The 8,884-nt window shown below is 39.3% G+C and overlaps 1 pseudogene; it reads left to right on the top strand.

Moving 5' to 3' along the window:
* The first annotated feature begins 4,905 nt into the window (after positions 1–4,905).
* On the top strand, positions 4,906–6,720 carry LOC100619025 (heat shock cognate 71 kDa protein-like; annotated as a pseudogene).
* Positions 6,721–8,884: the final 2,164 nt, after the last annotated feature.

The following is an 8,884-nucleotide window of genomic DNA, read 5'->3' as shown; positions in this document are numbered from 1 at the left end:
TACAGGTTTGAATAGGTCAATCCTGTGCTCAAAAATCTTTAGCAGTTTATCATTTCTTCCAGAATAAATTAAAAATTTAGTTTGACATTAAAGGATCCAAGTTACTTTTTTTTGCCTTATTTCATATTACTTCACTTCATTGAATCTACATTCCAGCCAAATTATAGGGTTTGTTCCCTGCACTCAGCATTTAATTTCTACCTCTGTTTGATTATGCCATCTAAGAAATGATTCCCTCATCTCTGCCTCTCAAAATCTTTTATCTTCTTTCTAGGATTAATATTCCTTGCAAAGACTTTTCCTTTCCCCTGTTTGCTAGTGTTCTTTCCTTCTTCAAATTACTTGCTATTGTGCATATCCATGTGCACGTCGAATGTGAACTTCTTTGAGAATTGGGACTATTTTGTTTTTGCTTGTATCCCCTGCACACCTAGCATCTTGTACATAGTAGGTGCAAATAAAAATGTTTGTTGAATGGAATTGACTTAACCTTTCACAGGGAAATCAGAAGTTCTGATCGGTAGCCTGCTCATGTAGCATTTAAACATTTAATTTTTCTGCTAGGAGTATTATATTTTATGAGGTTTATTAAAGATTAAGAATTTAAGAAAATACAAGCAAGAAAGCATGTGCCTAGGAGGGCCAAAAGGCCATTCAATTTCACTTATATCATGAGAGACAGGTCTGCTTGGAAGCAGAAGTAGGAAGAGCGCTCCGTATACTTTACAGCCAGTTAAATAGAAATGTTGATCTCGTCCAGGTGGAAATCTCAGTGAGATTAGAGGGCATCTCGGGAACTAGAGCAAGGACTTCTGGGGATTGAAGTCTGGGGTTCAAATCTCCATTTTTATACTCATTTGTTAAAACCAGTCTTAATTTCTGGTTAGAGAGATGACCCCATTAGAGTTTAAATTTCTTCAATCTAGTTTTCTTCTGGGACAGGAACATGACCTTTGCATGGTGTTTTGAGGCGTCATTAGATGACTTGGGCACTTCCTATTCTCTCCTCCCACTTTATTGTCTTCTTTAGAATACCGGGAATGGAAGAATGGGTAATAATCAGATATAGGTGGTAACCATCTGAGAACTAATCTAAGATGATCTCCAAGAGGTGTCTCAGAGGAATCATGCTATCCATCTGATAATTCGGGAAATCCCAGATGAGTCAAATGAGAGGAATCCTTTCTCTCAATTAGAGCAGATGTTTCCTTATCACTGTGAAATGATTGTCTGGATTTTATCTTCCTATCTTATCAACAGGCTAGATTCCAGTTCGTGTTAAAATCAAGACAAGTTTTAGTTATCTCATATTTAGGCTAGATGGAATTAAGAAATGGTGTTTTGCCCATTCAAAACCCTGCCCCCCCAAATCATTAGATATTAGACCCTGAAGAGACTTTGGACACCATCTGGTCCAACTCCCTTATTTTGTGTTGTGGAAAACAGCCTTAGGAGAGGTGAATGACTCACTCAACTCACTAAATAATAAAAACTAGAATTTGGCTCCAAATGCAGATCTTTTCCCCCTGTAACCAATCCTTCCTTTAATACCCACAATTCTTGTTAAGGGAGTCAACACAATACAGCAAAAAGTACTTTGGTTTGCAATCCTGGAATCAGATCCCAGAGGTTTGGGACAGAAGATATCTAAAAATCCTTTTCAACTCTGTGATTGCATACAGAAAATTATCATTAATTTGGACTAACTGGAGAGAAAGCAATAATAAATTCCCATTTGTTACTCTAAGGCATTGCTGAGACTAGGGGTAAGCAGGACAGGTAACCACTTAGGGATTGCTATATCAACAACTCTTATCCCTACAAGATTAAGTCAAATCAAGTCAAGTCAAGGAACATTCATTCATTGCCTACTATGTATTGTGCTTAGTGCCAGGAAAACAAAAAAAGGACAAAAAATAGCCCCTTCTCTCAAAGAGCTCTCAAAGACAACATTTAAACAACTTGTGGATGAGAGGATTATAGACTACATTTCAAGGACTTGTTGAAAAAACATCATGCAGAAAGAGGATGGAATTCTGATGTCAATGGGGGATGGGGCTAGAACCTCTAGCCAAGAAAAGCAGATCAGTAGCTGGAAAGGGGGTTCTTTCTCTTTTGAACAAGAAGAGAGAAGGAGCATCCTGGTGAACTCAACCTATCGGGTCCGTCAGTTACATGAAAAATCAGATTAGTCAACATGTTTTCATTAGGGGATAGAGACTTTTTCCCTCTGGGAAACAGATGAGACTATCCAATCAAGACAATCTTCAATTGGCCTCTTATATAATCCCTCTAAATCAGGAGTCCAACAGTCTGACTCTACCTTTCTACAGGGACTCAGGTCTGCAGACCTGAGCCCTCAACCCCTGAGGGGAATTTAGGATAAAATAGTAATTAGGGATTTTCTAATTTTCCCTCTACCATAAACCCTCCCTTTCCTAAATACTCCAAAGAATAAACAGATCTTATTAATCCAGAAGAGACTGATCATTCTTCTTATCTAGTGTTCTAGGGGAGATCAGGACAATCATTTATTAGGGAAGGAAACCAAGAACCAGAGATTGAAGGGGAATTTTTCCTTCTTACCTTTCAGCTCTGGACCTTTGAAAAAACCTCTCCCCTTCCCTTGTGTAGTCTCACCTAAGAGAGGAAGTAGTGCTTTCTTTTATCTGTCCCCTCTCTCTCTTAGACCTTTCTAGCTTTGGTTCCTGACCCTCCACTAGTACAAACCATATAAAAATGATATATACAGGATACCAGTAATCTCAGAGGGAAGGCACCAACATTAAGGGGTTCTAGGAAAGGCTTCTTGCATGAGGTGGGATTTTAGCAGAAACTTGAAAGATGCCAGGAGGTGGAGAAGAGGAGATAGAATGTTCCAGGTATTAGGGATAGCCAGTAAAAATGTACAGTTGGAAGATAGAGTGAGAGTCTTATGAGAAAAACAGGAAAGAGGCCAGTGTCACTGGAATGATGAGCAGAAGAAAGGGTTTAATACTGAAAAGGTAGTAGGTCCAGGTTTGGAGGCTAAATAGAAGATTTTATGTTTTATCCTGATGATAATAGGGAGCCTCTGGAGTTTATTGGATAAAGAATTTGACACAGTCAGACTGGTTCTTTAGGAATGTCAACTTGACAGCTGAATAGAGAAAGATGCTTGAGGCAGGGAGTCCAACCAGCAGACTATCATTCCCTCCTCCTCCCTATTATTCAGTTAATCGCCAGGTCCTGTGGTTTTTGCCTTTCTAACATCTGTAATGATCTAGATTAGATATAGCATACTAAGGGTTTGCAATAGGATGGTGGTAATGTCAGGGGACAAAAAGGGACATATGTGAGACATGTGTGAATCAATAGGACTTGGCATTGTATTGATATGGGTGGGTGGGAGGTGTGAGAGACAGTGAGAAGTTGAGGATGACACCTAGATTTCTAGCCTGGGTGACTGGAGAGATGAAAGAGAAGAGGGCTAAGAGTGTGTCTGTGTGTGTGGGAAGACATAACAAGTTTAGTTTTAGCTATGTTGAGTTTGTGATGTCTGTAAGATATTCGATTTGTGATGCCCAATAGATAAATGGTAGAAAGAGAAGAGATGAGAGGCCAGGATAGAACCTTGGGGAAAAGATACCTATTTATTATGGTTTGAGAGACTTGAATGAAGATCTATCAAAGGAGACTGAAGAATAGTCAAGTCAATAGGAGGAGATCAAGAGAGATCAGTGTCCCAAAAACTTAGAGAGAAAAGAATATCAAACTGGAAAAGGTGTTAAAAATATTAAAAGTTAGAGAGAGAACAAGAAAGTTGAGGATTGACAGAAGATCTTTTGGCTCAGATTCTCTAGTAGAAAATAGAGGATCAATATTCAAATGGAAGAAGAGCTGATAAACCTTTCAGGCTTGTTTAGGGCACCTCAATGCTTTTGACTGGGCCTTACTTTCAGGTTCATATGGACTAGGCTAACAAAGTATGTGTGTAACTTTATAGAAAGACCTTGATTGAATCAATAGATCAGAAAGATTTTAATTGTTCATAATTGGAAACATACAATTTAAATAGAACTAAGTGGTTTAAACTTTCTTGAAGCTTTATTGATAGTGAAAAGGTTAAAAAAACAAAAGATACACGATACAACAGATAGAGTGCTGGTCCTGGAATCAGAAAAAAACTCATCTTCCTGAGTTCAAATCTGGCCTAGCTATGTGACTCTAGGCAAGTCACTTAACACTGTTTGCCCCAGTTTCCTCATATCTAAAATGAGTTGCAGAAAGAAATGGCAAACCACTCCAACTGAGTTTTTTAAAACTCTTTTGCTATCATTTGCTCTCAAATGGAGTTACAAAGAGCCAGATATAACTGGAAAAACAACTGAAGAAAAACAACAAACATTTCTAGAAGAGTCCTTCATGGATTTATGTAATTCAGTTCTGTGATGTTTGAATTTTGAATTTGCTCCTAGGAAAAAAGGGTAGATGAAATGCTTGTCTAATCTAGTAAGATGAAAATTAATGAAACAAAAGTAAAATCGTATATTTGGATTTTTTTTAAAAACTAAATTTATAAGCATAAGTTGGGAGAGGTGTGACTAGACAGCAGTTTTTATAAGTAGAGTCGATCAGTAAGAATATCCTTCTCCAATCAGTTGAACTTATCTCTCTATATAGTGCATGGATATGTAAAATCGATCATTTGTGATTGTTTTATAGTCACTAAGGCTGTTCCCCAGTTAGTTAGTTGGCTAAGATCCAAAATCAACTCATTATAGAGGCATTCCTATTGCCAGCTTAAAAAGAGAGCAAGGGACCTTCCTCAATTAGAGACCCTTAAAAAAATTATTGCTACTCAGTGCAGTAGCATCCCATCTCTCTCCACAGCGGTCATCTACGACCTCTGACACCCCAGCAAACATGTCAAAGGGACCCACAGTTGGCACTGATCTTGGTACCATTTACTCCTGTGTAGAAGTTTTCAACATGGGAAAGTAGAGACTAATGACCAAAGAAACAGGATCACCCCCAGCTACATTGCCTTCACTGATACAGAATGTTTGATCAGTGATGCTGCAAAGAATCAAGTTGCAATGAACCCCACCAACACAGTCTTTGATGCCAAATGTCTGACTGGTCACCGATTTGATGATGCAGTTGTATAGTCAGACATGAACCATTGGCCTTTTACAGTGATGAATGATGCAGGCAGGCCTAAGATCCAAGTGGAATACAAAGGGGAGACCAAAAGTTTATATCCAGAAGAAGTATCATCTATGGTCTTGACCAAGATGAAAGAAATTGCTGAAACTTACCTTGGGAATATGGTCACAAATGCTATTGGCACAGGACCAGCCTACTTCAACAATTCCCAACGACAGGTCACCAAAGACGCCAGAACCATTGCTGGTCTCAAAGTGCTCTGAATCATCAATGAGCCAACTGCTATTGCTTATGGCTTGGACAAAAAAGTTGGTGCTGAGAGAAATGTGTTGATCTTTGACCTTGGGGGTGGTATCTTTGATGACTCCATCCTTACCATTGAAGATGGTATCTTTGAAGTCAAATCCACAGCTGGGGACACCCACTTGGGTGGTGAGGACTTTGACAACTGCATGGTCAACCATTTCATTGCTGAGTTCAAGCGAAAGCACAAGAAGGACATCAGTGAGAACAAGAGGGCTGTCTGACATCTGTGCACTGCTTGTGAACGTGCAGAGAGAACACTCTTTTCCAGTACACAGGCCAGTATTGAGATCAGTTCCTTTTATGAAGGTATCAACTTCTATATCTCTATTACCCGGGCCCATTTTGAAGAGCTGAAATCTGACCTCTTTTGTGGCACACTGGACCCCATGGAAAAGGCCCTCAGAGATGCCAAGGTAGACAAATCACAGATTCATGACATTGTGGTGGGTGGTTCCACTCAAAACCCCAAAATCCAGAAGCTCCTGAAGGATTTCTTCAATGGCAAGGAGCTCAACAAGAGTATCAGTCCTGATAAGGCTGTTGCCTATGGTGCAGCTGTCCAGGCTGCCATCTTGTCTGGAGATAAATCTGAGAATGTGCAGGACTTGCTGCTGCTAGATGTCACTCTTTCCCTTGGAATTGAAACTGCTGGTGGAGTCATGACTGTTCTGATCAAACGCAAGAGCACCATTCCCACCAAACTGACTCAGACCTTTACTACTTACTCTGGCAATCAGCCTGGTGTGCTTATTCACGTTTATGAAGATGAGAGAGAAATGCCAAAGGATAACAACCTGCCTTGTAAGTTTGAGCTCACAGGAATCCCTCTTGCCCCAAGGGGAAGTTACATCTGACATTGATGCTAATGGCATCCTCAATATGTCTGCTGTGGATAAGAGGACAGGCAAGGAGAACAAGATCACTATCACCAGTGACAAAGGTCATCTGAGCAAAGAAGAGTTTGAATGCATGGTCCAGGAGATTGAGAAATACAAGGCTGAAGATGAGAAACAGAGAGACAAGGTGTCTTCCAAGAATTCTCTTGAGTCTTATGCTTTAAACATGAAGGCAACTGTTGAGGATGAGAAACTGCAAGGCAAAATGGATGATAAAGACAAACAGAAGATCCTTGACAAATGCAATGAAATAATCAACTAGCTAGATAAGAACCAGATTGCTGAAAAGGAAGAATTTGAGCATCAGCAAAAAGAATTGGAAAAAGTCTACAACTGGGCCTGGACTACTGAGAGAGAGCTCCTTTCATGAGTCCCCAAAAATGGCAGAGAGAGAGAGAGAGAGCCTGCTTCACATGCTGACTTTTTAAGCTCAATCTAAACCCTCCCTCAAGAGTTTCTAATTGGGCAGGGTTTCACTTTAGTCCCTATAGGCCAAGAGAATCATTGAAAAATTATGTGTAGAGGGGTTTCATGGTTGGTTCTCTATTTTAAGAGGATTATTTTGCCACTGTATAGAATATGGATTGGAGAAGGGAGAAAATGAAGGAAGAAAGACTAGGTAGGAAGTCACTGAATAGTCAGGTGAGGTATGATGAGGTCCTGAATTAGAATAGAGGTTATGTGATCAAAGAAGAAATCAGTCAAGGTGACCATAATCATCAATATCACTCACATGAAGGCTTATGAAAGTTGACTTTTGCTCCTTTCCATTTACACTTATCATTACCTCCTATAGCTGGGCTGCCTTTCTTTCTTTAGCACATTTCAAAAATTACACTGTACTTGTTTTCTTTGTGATTAACCAATAACACAATAGGATTAAAAATAACCTAACGGGAAAGATTTTTTTTAGTCATGTAAAATCCAAAGTTAAGATAATAATAGACCAAGAGGAGCCACACTCTAGCCTGCAAATCAGGCAGCAAAAACAGCCAAGGAAAACAACCCAGAGAGTCATCTCTACCAGTAGAACTTTTTTTTTTTTTTTAAATCTCAAAGGCGACAGTCTGTAAGCATTCAGGAACAGTCTGGTAAATTAACAACCTCCCCGATGTGGAAGCATCTTGCGTTGTGGGAATTTACTGGGGCATTCCTGAATTGCAGAGGTGCTCATTACTCTATAGAGTCTGGTATGGTAGAGCTGAGACATAAGGAGGAAATCTCAAGATAAGGGTCTGCCAGGGAGGAAACAAGGAAGATCATTAAAACCGTGAGATTGAGAATCATAAGGAAGCTTTTTAAAAACAGAATACTTGGGGAATTTCAGAGTTTTACAGAATCAGAGAAGAAATGAGACAAGAAAATCTATAGGCTACATGATAAGTGAATGGCAGACCAATTCGCTTTTTCTGTGTCATTTTCCTTATAATTCCCTTTCTTTGGAGGAAAACAATAACAACACTCATTTCCTATTATAAACCATTGTGAAGATTCAAAGCACTGACTTTCTCTAAGAGCCATCAGGAGGTTCTACTTTCACCTGTAGTAAGAAGTGATAGACACAAAGTACAAACCATCATTATTAGCAGGAATTTGGTCAGAGAAGGTACCTGGCATAACCACATTCATTCATTCAGACACTAATTCATTTATTCCTTCCTTCCATTAACAGTCATCAAGCACCTACTGTGTGCCATCTAGCACTATGCTAGATACTCGAGTTGCAAAATTATAAGTCTCTGCCACCAAAGAAAACTCTTTTGAGGGTATGTGTAAACATATGTATGTAATATGTTTGTGTATACATGTGTATGTATATGTAACGTTGGTCTGAATAATGAGCATTCAGTCCTCTGAAAAAAAATGGTCTGAAATGGCTGGTACCAATGTAGACTGAATGTTTGGGAGCCTGGACATCCCGTGGCCAGTCTTCCCATTAAATGCATATATGCACGTGTATGCATATACACACATATATACACATACACATGGGCAGCTAGACCTGCAGTCAAAAGATTCCAGAGTTCAAAAGTTCCCTTCTACACTTATTGTCTGTGGCACCTGGAGTAAAGTACTTAACCCTGCTTGTCTCATTTCCTCATCTGTTAAATGAGTTGGAAAAGGAAACAGAAAACATTTTCTATTCCAAGAAAATGCCAAATAGGGTAACAAGAAAAGGATTATGTCGACAAAGTGTAGATGGCTTGCCAATTTGAAAATCTAGACTCATCAGTCCCATTAATGAATCCCCAAACTATCTTTATTTTCCTGAATTTAGGAAGAGCTGTGTGTTATTTCTAACCCTAGAACTTATAAACTTTAGTAAATCATAGAATGTAGCCACCAGTAGTGAGAATAGGCCCCAGTAAAATCAGAGTCATCATCTAGCTATAGCCAGGCACATATGATCTCACCCAAAGCACCTGATAAGTTCTTGGCTGTTACTAGTTGTTCTTGTTCTCCCCACTGAAACCAAACATTTGCCTTAGAAACTTAGTTAGATGGTTACACATTGACATATTGATTTATTATCC

This window comes from Monodelphis domestica, chromosome 2 (assembly GCF_027887165.1).
Source record: "Monodelphis domestica isolate mMonDom1 chromosome 2, mMonDom1.pri, whole genome shotgun sequence".
Taxonomy (NCBI): Eukaryota; Metazoa; Chordata; class Mammalia; order Didelphimorphia; family Didelphidae; genus Monodelphis; species Monodelphis domestica.
The sequence above is the reverse complement of the archived record's forward strand: the minus strand, read 5'-3'. Positions and strand labels throughout refer to the sequence as shown.